General features: G+C 56.0%; 1 protein-coding gene and 1 long non-coding RNA gene across 2 annotated transcripts in view; one reads left to right on the top strand and one right to left on the bottom strand.

Annotated features, from left to right (window-relative positions):
- The window catches only part of LMOD1 (leiomodin 1), a 33961-nt gene that overhangs the window by 12032 nt on the left and 4264 nt on the right, over positions 1-17665 (bottom strand). The window lies entirely within an intron of this gene.
- On the top strand, positions 6323-9270 carry LOC112667071 (uncharacterized). The gene is made up of 3 exons (XR_003141033.3): positions 6323-8057; positions 8579-8889; positions 8994-9270. It is a non-coding gene; the product is annotated as an uncharacterized LOC112667071 (long non-coding RNA).

The raw sequence follows: 17665 nt of genomic DNA, 5'->3' as shown, positions 1-17665 counted from the left end.
GCGTTCCATGGAAATTAGTCTCATCCAGATATTACTGTGACCTTCTTATTGCCAAATCAGATTTAGATCTCGTATTTTTTTTTATCTTACGTAATTGCTTGGGAATGCTTGGGAATCGGGTGCCTCTTAAATGTGGATCTTCTTCGCTTTCGCTTTTAGGCCCTCTCCCTGGGTGACCTCACCTACCCAGATGGCACAGGTTGTGTCCTACTTTCTGATGTCTCCTGCAGCTGTATTCCTGGGCTGGCCACCACTGCGGATGGTCGGACCCTTGTATGCAGCTGTCTATCAACCATCCTGGCGTGGGTGTCCCCATGGGTCTCGAAGGCTGAGCTCCCCCCGGCTTCCTACTGTCGTGCCCATGTCTGCTCCAGTCCCCAGCTTGGTGAATGGTTCCTCCAAGCATCTCGTGGCTCAAATCAGAAACCCTGATGCAAGAGGATGGGAGGGGCATTTGGGGAAAGGCAATGTGGACCCCTCTGTACTCGGGCGCCCCTTCTCCTCCAACCCAAGGGGTCACGGCAGGGGAGCCTGTGAAATCAAGCTCTTTTCAGTTTAATCCCCTTACCTCCCACACCCAGCCGATGTCGCCTCCTCCTCACTACGTGTCAGTCCCTCCTCTCAAGCTCACGTCCAGGTGGCCGTCACCTCTCACTGGGTGACTGCAGCCACCTTCATAGGGGATTGCTGACCTTCTCCAGGACAGCCTTCACCCCCAACCACAGTGACTCCGCTGAAGCACAGGTCTGTCAACAGTCTTCTTCGCCGGACACCTTCCAGGGTTTGTCCTGCGCCCTCAGGATCACGTCTAGGCCCACAGGGTCCGGCCTCACTGGCAGTCCTCATCGGGCCGCTGACTGTCCTCTCTCGGCCTTCCTCCAGGCACTGCCCCCCGCCCTGCTCCGTTCTCATGGTTCTTGCAGGGAGCCAGTTCTTGGGCCTCTGCAGTAATGCCTTCACTACCTGGAAAGCTCATCCTTCCTCATTTTTCCTGGCAAATTCTTAGGCCGCTTCTTAACCTAGAGTGGCTTTCACTTAGATCTTCAATTCACCTGGATTTTATTTTGGAGTATGACAGGAGATGGTAATCTGTTTTTGAAACAGATGTCTGTTACTTTTGTGTAATGTCTGCGTTACTTTTGTGGTCAGAAAAAAATTTAAAAATTGTCTTTAAATAATTCAATTTGATAGAAAAAAAGAAAAAGATAAACCAAGACTCCTCAGGCCAGTGGCAGGGAGAAGGCATGGAAGGGATGGAAGGGTGCAGAGAGATGGGTGATGACTCCCCATCGTGCAGCCCAGCTGGGCTGGGCCAGGACCTGCCACGGAGCCTGACCCTTGCCTGGTTCTGTTCCAATGATTTCGAAGTTAGCCCGATGATAAATATTATGCCGAGCAGAAGGGCCAGAAGAGTCTCAGGCTCTGCCTCCGACTCCAGTGTAAACATAAGCACAGCTCATTTTTACCTCCCAGGATGATCTCGGTGGGGCGGAGTGTGGCTAGGAGGACAGTGCATCTGGGAACATCTTCTGATGCTACGTAGCTCAAGGCCCGGCTTCACATGGGGAGCAAATGCCATGCACTGAAGTTTCTGCATTGCCCTTATAAGTGAATGGGAGGGAAGGAATATTCTGGAAAAGAGAGGGACGTGCAAACTTGGGAGGTTGGGCTCTTGTACTAAATGCTTCACCAAACTCTGCCAGGGGGTATGGTGCTTCTTGACTGTTCTGAGTTTTCAAGGACGAAGATTTTTTATGAAAGGGACAGAAAATAGGGGAGGAAGGTGGGACGGTGAGGAGTGGCTCCGAGCCTCCGAGCCTGGTTGGGGGCTCCCGGCCCGAGAAGAGCCAGCCACCACGAGGCACCCGCGAGCAAGGAAGGGCAAAAAGTGTCTGCTTTTCACCGGGACCCTTTCTCCTCCGGCTGAGGGTGTCTGCGTTTTCCTGCCAGTGGGAAAAGGTGGGAAGGGGGGCAGGGGTCAAGGCGAGGGGTCGCTGTGGGGCTCATGCTGGCTTCGCAGGCAGCACCCCCTGGGTCTCCATTTGGAGGACAGAAAGAACCCAGGGGGTGAGGAGTCTTACTCTGGGTCTTCTCTGTGATGAGGGATCAGCTCCAGTGCTCTCTGCAGACCTTCGTGTTTTGCCAACTGGTCTGGTGACTCATGCTGGGAAGCTTGTAGCAAACCCCATTTTTGGAGAAGCCGGGAAATCTCTTTGTAGAAACAAACAAGTGCCCTTAGCACTCCGCTCCCTGAAATGCCTGCTCTCTGCTTCCTTACCTCATCCGGGCACAGATTAAAAACCCCAGCGAGTCTGCAAAACACTGTGGAGACTGACCTAAATGTAAGCTGTTTGTCCCGGAGCGCTGGGTCCCACTCAGGTCCCAAGGGGGAGCGGGAGGAACATGCTGTCCTCCCTCCGCCTGGGGCCAGGAGCAAGGCCCTGGCTCGCGCCAGCCCCCTCCGGCCCGTCCTAGAGCGAGGAGGCCGCAGTTGCCTAATCATGCCTGGTTTCGGGAGCAGGTCTGCGGAGGGCTCTCCCGCCCGCCCCCCCCAGGGGCCGTCGAGGGACCCAACAACGCGCCCCCTGTTTCCGTTTTACACCAGGGCCTGCAAATTCCGTAGCCAGTGCTGGGCCTCGCGGACAGCAGGGGCCGCGGACGTCGGGGTACAGCAGAGGCTGGCCTTCCCGGCTCCCCCAGCCCCAGCCCGGGCGGCCGTCGAGGGTCTCCCCGCCCCACATGTCCTGCACCCACCTTGCGGGGGCCTCCCCCATCAGTCCCGCTGAGCCGCCCCCACCGCCGCCTCCCGGCTGGGCCCTGCCTCCCCTCTCCCAGCGCGGCCCCCCGCCGTCCTCCGGGGCCCAGGCCTTGGAGGCCAATCCCTGGGCCTCGTTTCACTCATGGATAGTTCCGTGCGTATCGTTAAAAGACAGAAAAAGCTGTTTCACGAAGCTGTGCCACCACTGCCTGGCCTGAGGACAGGAGCGGTCCTTGGGGGGGTGGGGGGGCACCCTCCCTGCCCCGCTCCTCCGCCCTCACTCGCCTGTCCCACCGACGGCGCCTGGCCTGCAGAGGGCCTCGCGCTTAGGAAGCACCTGCTGGAGAGCCTCCCTCCCACCCGTGTCCCCACCACACGGGTCGTGCTCGTCCCCGTGACCCGGACCCTGGTGCCGCCCAGGAAGCCAAGCCTCCTTGTCTCCTAAAGGTGTTGTGCAAAGCCCCGTGGCTCCCGTGGCCCTGGGCTCCTGGGCAACAGAGCCACCTTCTGCTCCGGGGCACTGGGTGCGGGGAGGCTCGAGGCCTCTCCCGAGGGAGGCTGCCCTTCTCCAGGCTGAGGGTTCCGTACTTGTGTTGAGCCCGTCATTCTGGTCTAACTAGAACTTTCCAGGGGATCTTGGTCCTGCTGCTTCAAAGTTGAGTCCCTCTCTGGTTCAGATCATTGGCAGCTACGGTGGGCGTCCCTTCTAGGCCGTCATGCCCACCGGCCGGGCCAGAGCGGAGGACAGAGCTCCCTGGGGGCCACCACACCCCCCACCCTCCAGCCCACATCCGGCCATCCCAGCCGATACCCTATTACTCAGCATCCTGAAGCCTTGGAGGGAACAAGAGTGTGGAAAGGGAGAGGACTCGTGGCCTCCATGCTCCCTCCACTCCCTGCCGACTCCTCCTGGGGACTGTGACCCTGGCAAAATGATACACTGTGAGCCACCATGTCCCAGGTTTCAGGCACTTGCTAGTTGTTCTGGAAACTTCCTCCTTTTGTGCTGCAGGGTCATTACAACCCCCAAAAGCAGCTCCCTCCCAGCAGCTGAGGCCTGAGGGGGCACAGGTTCTTTGTGGCCCAGGCCACATTGAGGACGAGTCCCCTTGTTGGCTGAGAGAAGCAGCACACTGGGGAGCCCGTCAGTCAGGAAACAGCCTGAGCGTTCAGCTGAATCTTTAAGCTCCAGGAGACCTGGAGGGTGGGGCTGGTCATGCTACTGGCGGGGGTGGGGAAGGAAGCCAAGATGTGGGGGGAGGAGAGGCAGCAAATACGGTGCCGATCCATGAAGTCAGGGACGTCAACAGTACAGGCCCCAGTGCGTACACAGTGGGAGGCGAGAGCCTGGAGGAGGTGAGGGCACGGCTTCAGAGGAGGTCACTTGGGCGCGGGCGACAAGAGAAGGACTTCCTCAGCAGAGGGAACAGGATGGGGAAAGCATGTGATTCTTGGAGCACACCACGTCCAGGGATGGCTGGGAAGTCCTTTGTGACCGGAGGGATGCTGAGGAGCGGTGGTGAGAGAGACCAGAACGGCTCCCTGAGCCGGGCCACGGTAGACTTTGTGCATCCCGCCGCGGGACGTGGCTTCACCAGTGGGCAATGGGGAAGCATACAGATTCCTGACGAGAGAAGTGGCCCTCAGATTTGTGTTTGAGAAAGATAGGCCTGGCAGCTGTTTGGAGAAGGGAGCTGAGGGCAGGAGAAGCAGGAGGGGAAGAGAGGCTATCACGAAGCCCAGGCAAGAAGTGATGAGATCCTGGACCATGGCTGAGCAGGGAGCACAAGGAAGAGGAGATGAATTCTCTAGACACTTCTGGGGCTCCAGGTCATGATTCAGAGGCAGGGAACGGCAGGAAGAGGGGAGGATTGTCAAGACTTGCCGACCAGGTAGATGGCGATGCTTATAACCACAACAAGGACCATGGAGGGGAAGGTGAGGATGGGAATTGAGATGATGACTTGTTGCAGCAACAACAAAACTTAAATGCCTAACACGTGGGCATCAATAAGGATCTTAGGGTCAGGAAAGAGATCTGGGCTTGAGCTGTGGATTTGGGAGTCGTAGGTGTGTAAGTAACAACCAAAATCATCAAGAAGAGGAAAGGGATTTAAAGAATAGGGGCAGGGAGGGGCACCTGGGGGTGCTCAGGGCATGACCCCAGGGTCCCGAGATCGAGTCCCGCATTGGGCTCCCCACAGGGAGCCTGCTTCTCCCTCTGCCTGTGTCTCTGCCTCTTTCTCTCCATCTCTGTTGAATAAATAAATAAAATCTTAAGAAAAAAAAGAATAGGACATGGAGACTGGCACATTATTCAATGAAATACAACTCCTACCCTTTGAGGTCAACAAAACCATAATGAGATACACTTCAGGCCAACGAGGCTGGCTATAATAATAATTAAAAAAACAGACAATAATGTGTGGTAAGGAGGATCTGGAGAAAATGGAACTCTGTACGTTGCTGGTGGGAATGCAAAATGGTGTAGCAGCCTTCAAAACCAGTTTGGCAGTTTCTCAAAAAGTGAAATACAGAGTTCTCATATGACCCAGCAAATTGACGCCTATGTATAAACCCAAGAGAATCGTGAGCATAGGTCCACACAAAACTTATGCACAAACGTTCACAGCAACGTTATTCATAATAACCAAGTGGAAACCACCCAAATACCCACCAGCTCCTGAGTGGATCACCAACGTGTGGCCTCTATGAAGGAATGGTACTCAGCCATGAGAAAGAATGCTGCTACGACACGGATGAATCTTGAAAGATACCGTATGAAAGAAGCCAGGCTCCAAAGACCACATACTGTGTGACTCCATTTCTACAAAATGTCCAGAATAAGCAAGACCATGGAGACAGAAAGTAGATACGTGGATGCAGGGCCTGTGCAGGGAGAGAGGAACTGGCGAGTCATTGCTCATGGGTCTGGCGTGATGAAAATGTTCTGGAGTTAGGTAGTGGTGTTGACTGCACAACTTCATGAATATACTAAAAAACTACTGAATTGCACACTTTATTGTCATTAACGTTGTTATTATTTAACTTTTTATTTTACTATTTTTTTAAAGATTTATTTATTTGAGAGAGGGAGAATGTGTGGGGGAGGGACAGAGGGGGAGAGAGAGAATCTCAAGCAGACTTCCCACTGAGCGCAAGGCCTGACGTGGGGCTCGAGCTCATGCCCCGTGAGATCATGACCTGAGCTGAAATCAAGAGTCGGATGCTCAGCTGACTGAGCCACCCGGGCACACCTGAGATTTTATTTTGAAGTAATCTCTACACCTAACGTGGGGCTGAAACTCATAACCCCGAGATCAAGAGTGACGTGCTCCACCGGCTGAGCCAGCCAAGCGCCCCTGAGTCGCACACTTTAAAAGGGTGAATTTTTGTGGCATGTGAGTAATATCTTAATAAAAGCAATTTTAAGGTAATGAAGAGAGATTTTAGTCTTAATTACACAATGATAGAAGGGTTATGCTAAACAAAATCTCACTTTACATACTATCTTGTTTTGCTTTTTTTTTTTTTTTTTTTAGATTTTATTTATTTATTCACGAGAGACCCAGAGAAAGAGAGAGGCAGAGACACAGGCAGAGGGAGAAGCAGGCTCCCTGTGGAGCCCAATGCGAGACTTGATCCCAGGACCCCGGGGTCACGCCCTGAGCCGAAGGCAGATGCTTGACCACTGAGCCCCCCAGGCACCCCTTGTTTTACTTTCTAAAGGATAACAAATAAAGAAATCAAAGTGTAAAAAGGAAAACAAACAAAAAAACCCCAAAAAACCTGTATGCCGGATACCACAGTTGGAACCACTGCATTGTAGACGGGCACCATCCAGCCGAAATATAACGTGAGCTATATAATCAATTTTAAACGTTCTAAAGTAAAAAGAAACAAGTGAAACTAACTTAATGTTCTGAAAACGTGTATCTTTTCAATATATAATCAATATAAAGTCATTAATAAGATTTTACATTCCTTCCTTCTTGCTCAATCTAAAATCTGATGTACTTTTCACACTTCTGGCACATTCCGTTCCTGACTGGCCCCGTATCAGTGCGTGACCCCGCACGGAGCAAGAGGTATCATATCGGGCAGTTCAGATCCGGAATGATGGTCTCTTCCCATTTGGGCCTGATGTATTTTCCTCTGTTTATTTCCATGTATGATGAGCAATATGAAAACCCCTAAATAATAAAGGGTTTGTGTGGCTGGCTCCAGTGTCATTAGGCAGAGACAAGCTGGGAAGACCACAACCTCTTCCACAGCCAGGCTGGGGGAGAAGGACCTCAAGGGAGAAGGGGAGCGGCAATCTGGAAGAGGAGAGAGAAGCTAGGTGAGTGAGTCTTTGGGGTCTGTGTTAGGGAGAAGGGCTCAGGGAGCCAGAGGGCAAGGGTCCTGCAGGATGGGAGGAGGAGTCACCCCAGAACAGCCAGGAGCGTTTCCTGCCAGCTGTGCCCCGGGGCTTCTCTGAGGGCAGGGAGGCCAGTGCCCACCTGCGACAGCACAGTGTTTGCAGGATGCCGCGCAGTGACAAGCGCCAAGGTGGCCACCAGGACTGAGCTGACCCCAGAAATGGGTGCACTGGGGATGTTTTGTCCATGAATGAGCAAATGTATCTCTTGTTCAAGCGGAGTCCAACAGGAAAGCCCAAGAGACCGATATTTTTCCCCTAAGTTACGCAGTTTGTTGGCACCTGAAGTTAGAAGAAAGAGTTCCTTGCTCAGCAGCTGGGTAACCTCTGAGTTTCTCCACCTGTCGAGCAGGTAAAGCCTGCGGAGGGAGGCAGGCGGCGGGGATTAAGGGAGCCCGAGGTGGGGAAGCGGTGCAGGGCCTACCTGCAGGCCCCTGGTGTAAGGCGCTCTCCTCCTCCTCTCGGGAAGGAGAAGGATGCCTCACGCCCAGGCCTGGGTGGCAGCTGTGGTGCGTGCACCTGCACCGCTTGGGGCAGGGCCCCCTGCAAGCGGGGGCCGGACTAACTGAGCTTCCCGTCTTGACATCCTCCCTAAGATCTGGAATCTTCCAAGGCTGGAGCCTTGATCCTCTCTTTAAGTGGTAACAAGTTCTTCCTCCCAGGACAGCAGGAAGCCAGGCACACGTGTTCCCTCCGAGGCACAACCCGCTGACCCATTCCCGGGAGCCTCGGTGAGGGGGAGGTGGTTCACCCTGTTTGGCAGGTGCGCCAACATCAGGAACTTGATCCCCTAGAAAACAGCGCGTGTGGCCTCGTGTTGGCCTGGGCTGTGGAGTGTGTCCTGAGAGTGACCACCGGTGCCTTCCTCTCCAGCGCCCGGTGAGTCTTCCCCTCCCTTCAGGGTTTTGCTTCCCCAGCTGGCCGTGAGTCCCAGCCGGACGGCCTGCTACCCATTCTATTTATCATCCCGTTTGGCCGGCCCCACCTCTCTGGGGATGGGTGCCAGAGGCCAGGGAAGGAGCCTGTGCTCTGGGATCTGTGTGGGCCCTTGGAAAATACATTTATTAGAAACCATGTAAATGTCCAAATATAGACATAGGGCCCAAGCAGGCCATACGATGCACTAAGGTTTAATGCTGACATCCACTGAAATGATGTGTGGGAAGAATTTTCAGTGACGTGGGACAGTGACTGCACTCTGATAAGAAAAAAAGCAGGAAACACAATTTGTGTGACTGTGTGTGAGTGAACACAGCGGCTCAGCCACAGGGGGACGTGCACACAGACGCATGTGCTCCCAAACCTGACGGTGGCTGCTCCCTGGAGCTAATGAAGAGGAATCGGTGCTATTTCCCCCATGTTTGGCAGGTTGGCTATAATGAGCCTTGTTCACTCTGCAGGTCGCCCTTGCTTTTCGGAAGCTGGCCCTGTGCCTCTTTGCTTTCAGGAGACTGATGCTACTGCCTGTTTTCCCAACTGAAAGGAAGCTGAAGTCATCCTCGCTTCTAGGAGGAAAGGGGGAAAGCAGAAATAGCAGCCGCGCCAGCTGGTGGGGGCGGCCTGGGGCAGAGCGAGGGGGACCCCCCCCAACCACACTCACACCACCACCTCCAGCGGCCAGGGCTCCCAACTGTGTCTGCGGCCCCTTGCTCCCCCTGGGCTCCACATCCGTCCACCTGTCCCTGCATCCGTCAGCAAGACATGTCCTAAGGTATCAGAAAAGCCTTTTGGGGTCTGGGAATGCTCAGAACAATTTCCATATAAATCAGTGGCAGGAGCTTCTTTGTGCCATTTCCGCTTGCAAACACTTCACAGGAAGGCCCTGCTTCCCAGTAGTGGGGAATCCGGTGATTAGAGGCTACTGTTTGAAGAAAGTACATCTGGAGGTGTCTGGGGGGCTCAGTGGTGAGCATCGGCGCCTTCAGCTCGGGTCGTGATCTCGGGGTCCTGGGAGCAGGCCCCACATTGAGCCCCGTATCAGGCTCCCTGCTCAGTGGAGGGTCTGCTTCTCCCTCTGCCCCTCCCTCTGCCCATGCACTCTCTCTCTCTCTCTCTCTGTCAAATAAATAAATAAAATCTTTAAAAAACAGTACATCTAGAAATAGCACCTCCATGCTTATGTACCACCTGCTATTTCCACCTTTAAGATAAGGATTATAGATGGCGGGGCGGGGTGGGGGGCATCTCCTTGCCCTCCCGAGTCTTCAGTACTCTGACGTCATTATTAAGCATTTTCTTGGTGATTTCAAATACACTATGTTTGTCAGTGCAGTAAAGGACCAGGGAACAGGTAGGTCACCAGTCAGCAGCAAGTGCCAGAGACGCTCCCGTTGGAGCAGTTGACATGATGCATCTTGGGGAAACTTGATACAAGCAAGATGGCTCGATGTCATCCTCCATCAGCCAGCCGGGGTTCCAGGAGAAAATGGAAGTCCTCGATGCCTGAAGGCATGGTTGTGAGTAATGGATTAGTGTCTGTCCTGTATATCCAGAATGGGACCTGCTATTTTGCATCTTTGGGAGAATTGAGGAAATAATCACTTCAGTAATTTCCTGTAGGGCTGAGTTCTCTTGTAGAGCCCTGGCTGGGAAGAGCTGATTGTTTGTCTACGAGGACCTAACAGGACTGGTATGTCCAGACCTTCTGGGTCATCGTACCCACATATCCCAAAAGGGTGGGTGCTCTGTATCCCAGGACAGCTCTCCTGGTGTATGTGTGGGGCCCAAAGAGGTCATCCTCTTAAGTTCTCTAGAGAAGCCATATTACTTTTTCTAGATCTAGAGGCAAAGTGGCTGAACTTCTCCAGACATCCTAGGGAAGCACTCAGCAAATGGGAGCTGCTGGCCTCGGGCTGGCTGTATACAGAACAAATTATTACTGTCCTCTTTAGGGTATATCTGTGGCCCCAGAGATCATGGGCGAATTTGATTGGGTCGAGTGAAAAATGTCAGCCTACAATCTCAGGTCCCTAGAGAGCTGGGAAAGAGGAGAACATGGAAGAAAAAATGGAAAAAGTTAAAAAATGAGTCCTCGAGGCTCATTCTGTCCAGAACAAACTGAAAGGGAAATATGGCAATGACCCATCCCAACGATGCAGATTCCAGAGTGTAAACTTCTGGGCTGACTTAATTGGTTGTTTACAGAAACTGGGAAAAAAAGAATCACTGCCAAGTTGTCTTCAGTTTGAGGATCTGGACATAAAAATCATATTTTCTTTTTTACTATTACTTCCTTTAAGTAAGCTCTATGCCCAACGTGGGGCTTGAACTCATGACCCACTGTCCAGAGTTGCCTGCTCTACCAACCAAGCTAGCCAGGTGCCCCCAAAATCATATTTTCAAATTGTCTCAGAAGAATTTAGATGAATTCAGAACTCCTGCAGATTCGATCAAGTATGACAAGAACGGCATTTGTAAACTATTCGTCCTCCATTCCCTCAACATTTATTGAGCCTGGCGCTCTGCTCGCTGCTGGGGACACGGAGACGAGGAAGAGTCAGGCCTGGCTCCCAAGAAGCCACGGGAAGGAGGCACAGAAACAGACACGCCGAGACAGTGTGTTAGGTGTGCGTGTGCTGCGGAAGGTGACAGGGGCTGCAGACAGGTGGTGCTTTGAGCACACACCCCAGGAGGGGTTGAGGGATCGGGGACCTAGGAAGCTGTCACCTGAGCTGAGCCTTGAAAGGATCCCGATGGGTGAGGCCCAGGTGGGGCCGGCATCCCAGAGGTGGCGGCGTGTGCAGAGGCAGAGGACGCAAGACGAAGCGTGGCCCCACTGGAGAACCCGTGCTCAAGTGTGACTGTAGCAAAGGGTAAAAGTCAAGGAGAAGAGCATTAGTAGCTCCAGAGATAGGGCGGCGCTGGGCTGCCAAGGGCCTCCTAAGCCGGACTGAGGAGTGTGAATTTGATCATGGAGGCTATGTTGAGCAATGAAGGCTTTTACGCAGCAGAGTGTCGAGGTCATGATTCCATTTTATAATAAGACACTGGCAGCTGTGGGGGGGATGGATTGCAACGGGGTGAGAAGAGAGACAGATCGGGTGGGAGGTCACGGCATGCTGCGGCTGATAAGCGATATGGGTGACAGCAAAACAGCGACAGGGAGGAGGGGGAGCATCAGGAGAGGTGGCACGGGTCCCTGGATGGGACCGCGTCACCGTGAGAGCTGCGAGCCCTGCGAGGGGTTAGAGCAGGAGAGTCCCCAGGGTTCCGCCCCAGGTGTGCCTCCATTCACCCAAGTGTAGAATGCAGGGGCGACAGCAGGCTGAGGGGTGGGGTGAGGTGACTATGATTAATTTATTTTTAGACGAGTTGAATCTGAGACACTTGAGGAGTCCAAGAGGCAAGTGAATGATCTAGAACTCAAAACAGAGATCTAGGCCAGAGATGGAGAGAGAGCACACGGCTGGTAGCTGGACCGTGGGGTTGGACGAGGGTACCCACGTGGCGGCATAGGGAGCCCGGGGCCCTGAGAAACCACATCCCGAGGCGTCGGAGGAAGAGCCGCCCTCAGATGAGATGAGGAAGGAACAGCGGGAGGGACAAGAGAGCCAGGTGACAGGTGATGAGTGTGGTGTCTTGGCACCGAGAGGGGTGAGTATTTTGAGAAGGAGCAAGTGGCTGATACCACAAGGTAATGGCGGGAGAACTGAGAAAGCACCCCCGGCTAAGGGACCCGGGGCCCTGGGGCCCCGACACCTCCCAGCTCCTGGGCCCAGGTGAGAGTCCCTGTAGACAGGACTCCCTGCAGCTCGATGGCTGCCGCGAAGGGAAAGAGAGAAGGTGAGAACTGGACAGAGAAAGCCCAGAGGAAGGAATGTTGAAGAGGGAAGGAGGGGGGAGGAGGGAGGAGGGGGGAGGGAGGGTAGGAAGGAGGGAGGGTGGAGGGGAGGGGGGAGGAGGGGGGTGACAGAGAGGGAGGCAGAGAGAGGGAGGGAGGGGAGGGAGGGAGGAAAGGAGGGGGAGAGGAGGGGAGGAAGGGGGAGGCAGAGGGGGGTGACAGAGAGAGGGAGGCAGAGAGAGGAGGGTGGAGAGGGAATGGGGTAGGGAGGGAGGGAGATGGAGGGGCATGGGGAAGGACGGAGGAGGGTGGGGAGGGAGGGAGGGAGGGAGAGAGGGAGAGAGATGGGGGAGGGAAGGGGGAGGGAGGGAGGAGGGAGACAGGGGTGAGGGAGGGAGGGAGAGGCTGAGAGAGGACAGATGCTTAGAGGAGCCAGCCTCTGAGGACACGGGGAGCACAGGCCGGGACAGGAGGAGGGACAGCTCTTCGGTGACCCGGGAGAGGCGGGCTCCCTGCTCCGGGATGCGGGTCAGCCGCAGACCCCGAGGCTGTGCCCGAGGTGCCCACCGGGCTGAGCCACCGCTGCCCCGAGGGGCAGATCCCGAGTGGGGGCCAAGGCTCCCCAGCAGCTGGCTGCTCCCAGAGGCGCCCTTGGGCCGGGTGCCGGGGGGCACTGGGCCCGGCTTGGGGCTCCCTGCTCCGAATCCTCATCCCTCAGGGCGGAGAAGAAGCCAAAGCTCCCGCGGTTTCCGTGACGCAGCAATTCCAGCCCCAGGTGTGTTCCCGGCACCAGCGCAGTCACAGGGGCACCAAGAGGTGCCGGAGCCCCAAACTGTCCGCGACCCAGACATCCCTGCCCTTCCAGTGACCGCGGACACAGAGCGCGGCCCGTTGGGCTCGCGGCCCCTGCACAGAGACAGCGACAGAAAGGCTGCGGCGACCGACGGATGAGTGTCACCCACACAAAGCGGAGTGAACGCAGCAGAACAGGAAAGACCCCGTACTGTGCGATCGCATCCATGCGCGTCATATACGTGAATAATGTGCACGAACACGTGCTGCGTATGTAAGCGATGCGAGTGCGGTACAGACACACGCAACACTTGAAAGCCGTGGGACTCGCCTACAGGGTGGGAGGCGGAGGGGCTCCCGGGAGCACAGGCCTCGGGAGGGGGGGCGGGGGTCCTGCTCTCCTCCGGGCTCCCGCTGGGAGAGTCATGGAGCTCTACAGTTGTGTTTTGGACGCTTTTCTGTGCGTGTTTTATATTTCAACAAACACAAAGTGTTGGAAAAAAATCCATTATCGTCAAGCACAAAAGGAGACACGGGAAAGGCATTAAAGCTCCACGTCGGGTCCCCTGCTCGGCGGGCCCCCTCCTTCCCCCTCTCCCCCTGCATGTACTCCCTTTCTGTCTCTGTCGAATAAATAAAATCCTTTTTAAATTTTTAAAAATTAAAATCAAAATTTTAATTTTTAAAGAATTAGTGCTCGTCGGAGGCTTGCAGCGAGCACACAGTCCGCCCCACGGCCCGGTGCCCCCCGCCCGCCTCGCGCACCCCGCCCGCGTGGGCCAGCCTCAGCCGCGGCCCGGGGAGGCCCCGAGTGCTCCCCCCTGCTCCCTGGGCACGGGTGGCCCCAGGGACAGAAGATGGCTGCACCCGAGGTGAAAATCTGCTGGATTTCCGAGCAGCTCGGAGCTGGCTGTTGTCTGGGGACGGTTCGCGGGCCGGAGCTCGGATCCCGAAGTGTTTCCGTGTTTTCTCGACCTCACCCACGGAGCACTGAGCATTTTTCTTGTGACCCGACATTTAACCTCTGACGACGGTGACAGCTTGTAAGCCTCCCGGCTTCAGCCCGGGCCACTTGCTCCTGTGAAGCGGCTCCGAGCGTCCCCCCACCTGCCTCCCTCCTCGCTGGCCCCGTCTCGGCTCCCAGTGCCTGACGATGGGGGAACGGAGGGCCTGGGCCCGGGCCTCTGCTCTTCTCCTCCGGCTTCCCCACGGGAGCTCTTCCAGGCTCGCGGTTTTAAGGATCGCCTACACACGAGCGGCTCTGGGGCTGCACGCGGAGCTCCAGGCCTGCACGTGCCGGTGCGCCCAACACTTGCTCTCGGACGTCCCCCAAGCACCACAAACGTAACCTGTTCAGACCAGAGCTCTTGATCTCCTCAAAACCAGTCCTCTTCTGCTGTGCCTGCTTCAGCGAACGGCCTCAAACCTAGCGGGTAGCTGAGGCAGGCCCGGCCGCGCCCACGCTCTTCCCCCGTGAGTCCACACTCCCGTCCGTGCCGCTACCTTCCGGGTGTTCCCTAGATCTGGCCCCGTGGCCTCTTGCCGGAGCTTCATACCCTCGTACCCTTCCAGCTGGTCTCCCTTCTCCCCCCGTCTTGCCCTCCTACGTCTACTCATCTGAGAGACGGCACAGCGATGGATCCTTTTAGGAACCTCGATCGCGTCACCTCTCTCCCCTGCTCAAAACCCTCCGGTGACATCTCGCCGCACTTGGAATAAAAACTCCCTCTGCTGAGCCATAAGGTCCCTTCATTATCTGAATCCCGCTTACTTCTGGGACCTTATCTCTTCCACCCCCCCCCACCCGCCCCTCGCGCACCCTGCTCCTGTTACACCGGCCTGGCGTTTCCTCGGACACACTAAACCTGCTCCCCTACCCGGGCCTTTCTGCTTGCTGTTCCCTCTGCCTGGAAAGCTTCCCCCAGACCTTCCTGTTGGCCGGCTCCTTTGTCACTTCTTGGGCGAGGTCTTCCCTGACCACCTTACAGGAAATCATCATAGACCCTTTCCTGGAAGTGCATTCTTCCCTTTACATGTATGTAGCATGTGTGTCATACATGATGTGCATATGTCATATGCGATCTATTTAGGTAAACGGGTTCTCCGGCTCACCCATAAGAATAGAAGCACCATGAGGGCAAGGACCTCGTCTGTCTTGTTCAGTGCCCTGTGCCAGCATTCGGAAAGTACCTCGTATAATAGAAACTCCTAATAGTCGAAGGATTAATGATCTAATGGAGTCCTCCTCCCTCCTTGTAGATATAAAACATATTTCCTAAATCCTGCCTATGAAAAGAATGCTGAGAACAGGAACGGGTGGAGGGGAGAGCAGTGAAGGAAGGGAGGAAGTCACATGTAGGGGCCCTCACTACTGGGCTTCCAACCCCGCGCTCGCCACCTGCTTTATGCATATGATTTATAAGATTTTGCTAAAACCTCACAGCTAACCTATGACTAGGTGTTATTTCCATTTTAAAGATGGGGAAACTCAGGCTCAGAGAGGTAAAGCGATTTGTTCCGGTCCTGCAGCCGGCAACCAGCAGAGCAGGATCTGAACCCAAGTCCAGCTGGTCTGTGAAGACCCTATGCTGTGTGCTGACTCCATACATTCCACACCCAGAGCTTCCCCGGAAGGTCTGCCCATGGGATGCTCCACCTGGCTCTGCTGGCCCCGCTGGCCTGATCCAGAAGTCAGGGCCGAGGACGTGACCACTTGCAGAGCCCGTGGGTCCTTCGTGGGGGAGGACAGGTGAGGGGTGGGGGTGTGAGGGAGCGGGAGGCCTGGCTGCCCTGAGTAGCATCCCGCCAACCCCGCTGGCTGTCCCTACAGCCGACCCCAGGGACAGGTGGAGCCAAATTTGTCCGAAGTGGCCTAGGCTTTTCTGAGCTCGTGGAAGCTGCAGACAAGGAGAATTCACCAGTCCTGAACCTCCCCTCCATCTCCCTTTAGCTCCTACTCCGTGTTTCCAACTCAGCCACCCAGGGGGCCACTAGAGCCTGGGGCGTAAAATAAAGTGGGCTCAGAGGAATCAAGGCAAGGGGGCGCCGGGGTGGCTCAGTCAGTGAGGCATCTGCCTTCGGCTCACGTCACAGTCCTAGAGGGCCAGGATCGCTCAGGTCACAGTCCTAGGGGCCCAGGGTCGCTCACGTCAAGGTCCTAGGGGCCCGGGGTCGCTCAGGTCACAGTCCTAGGGGCCCGGGGTCGCTCACATCAAGGTCCTAGGGGCCTGGAGTCGCTCAGGTCACGGTCCTAGGGGCCTGGGATCCTGGGATCAAGCCCCACATCAGGCTCCCTGCTCAGTGGGGAGTCTGTTTTCCGTCTACCCTCCCCCTTGCTCCTGCTCGTTCTCTTTCATGCTCATGTTTTCTCTCTCTCAAATAATTTTTTAAAAAGTCTTAAAAAAAAAAGAAATCAAGAGAAAGGGGCCAGGCAGGAAGTAACTAAACCCACTGCCTTTCCCTGAAGCTAGCTGCCTGCCTCTCTGCCTCCCTTTCTGCCATTTCCTCACTCCTGCTGACAGATTGTCTCTTGATCTCTTAAAGATGAACAAACAAACCCAAAAGGTCGATTTGGCATCTCCACAGGTATACAGTCTGAAGGGTTTAGGGGAGGGGAGCGCCCACGATGCGCCTCGGCCAACCTCGTCCTCGCCACAGCCTTGGAGGCGCTGCCGTCTTCCTCCTGGAAGCTCAGTGACCAGAGAGCAGTGGCAGCGCCGCTGGCCCAGGGCCCCGGCAGGCGCACGAGCAGGTTGAGACCTGGCCCTGCAAGCTTCCAACACCCGCGGGCTTTCTGTTCCCCACCCTGCCCGGGGCGAAGGGAGCCCGGAGGGAACGGATACTCAAGTCCAGACCCCTTCTTTGCCGGTTATGCCCCAAGAGGTCTGATAAACGAGAGGTCACGGCCCGACCTGGAAAGGTCTGGAAGGGTCGGTGCAGGATGCTCTAGCTCCCCACCTGGCCGTTGGCGGGCATGTCTGAGACAGGTACTGCGTCCCTTGGGTGGAAGGAGAGGCTGGGGGAGGGGAGCCGGGTGGGATGAGGACCTGACTCCAGCCCAGGTGTCTGCTCACATAGGCTCTCCCCGCCTCGGCGCGGACACCCGGGAGCCCCCAGCCCGCCAGACGCCAGGAGAAATCTCCCCTTGCTCCGTGGGCTCATACCCCGGTCCACCATCGCACCCCCTGCCCCCCCGGGGGCCGCTTCATTTCTGCATCTCCTCCTCGGCCCTGTGTGCCCTGCCCCCTCCTGCCAGGCTCATCCACGCTCCCTCTGCCCAAGCTCAACCCCGCGGGCACAGGGGACGGGTGGCGCCAACGTGCGAGCGGGTGCTGGGGCCTCGGGGCTTACAGTCCATCGAATCCAACGCCGCACAAGCACAGAGGAAAACGTATAAAACAGGAGCAAGAACAACAATGAAAACAAGCACCTGTGGATCCTACCACTTGTTTAAGAGATCGCGGAGCTGCATTTTCAAACTCTGGAAGGAGGCACCTTCTACCTCCCGGGAGAGATTTTCAACTTGTCTAACCCTCACTGGCTGCCTGCTGTTGCCTCCCCAGGTCCACAGGCCCCATCACCTCTGCTGCCCTCTCCACCCCAGCCTCCAGGGCTATTTCGGGTGTGTACCAGTCGGGGTTAATCTCCTTAATAGTTGAGTCGTGCTGCCCAGTGCACTCCTGATAGGGCCCAGCCCTCTGCAAAGGGCAAACTGAGGGCTCACGCTGCCGGCCTCGGGCCACCCCTGCATCCCCGTCCCTGCAGAGGGGCCGTGGACACTGGGCCACGAATGGAGCCTGGGTAGGGAGGGGAGCGGCTGCGTGAGCCCGAGGCCCGAGGGGCAGGTCAGGAGGCTGGGCGACCGGCTCGTGGGGTGCTTCTGGTTAGCCCCTCAAGGGAGAACCTCAAAGAGCTT

The sequence above is a fragment of the Canis lupus genome, chromosome 7, assembly GCF_003254725.2.
Source record: "Canis lupus dingo isolate Sandy chromosome 7, ASM325472v2, whole genome shotgun sequence".
Classification (NCBI taxonomy): Eukaryota; Metazoa; Chordata; class Mammalia; order Carnivora; family Canidae; genus Canis; species Canis lupus.
This window is presented reverse-complemented; position numbering and strand designations above follow the sequence as displayed.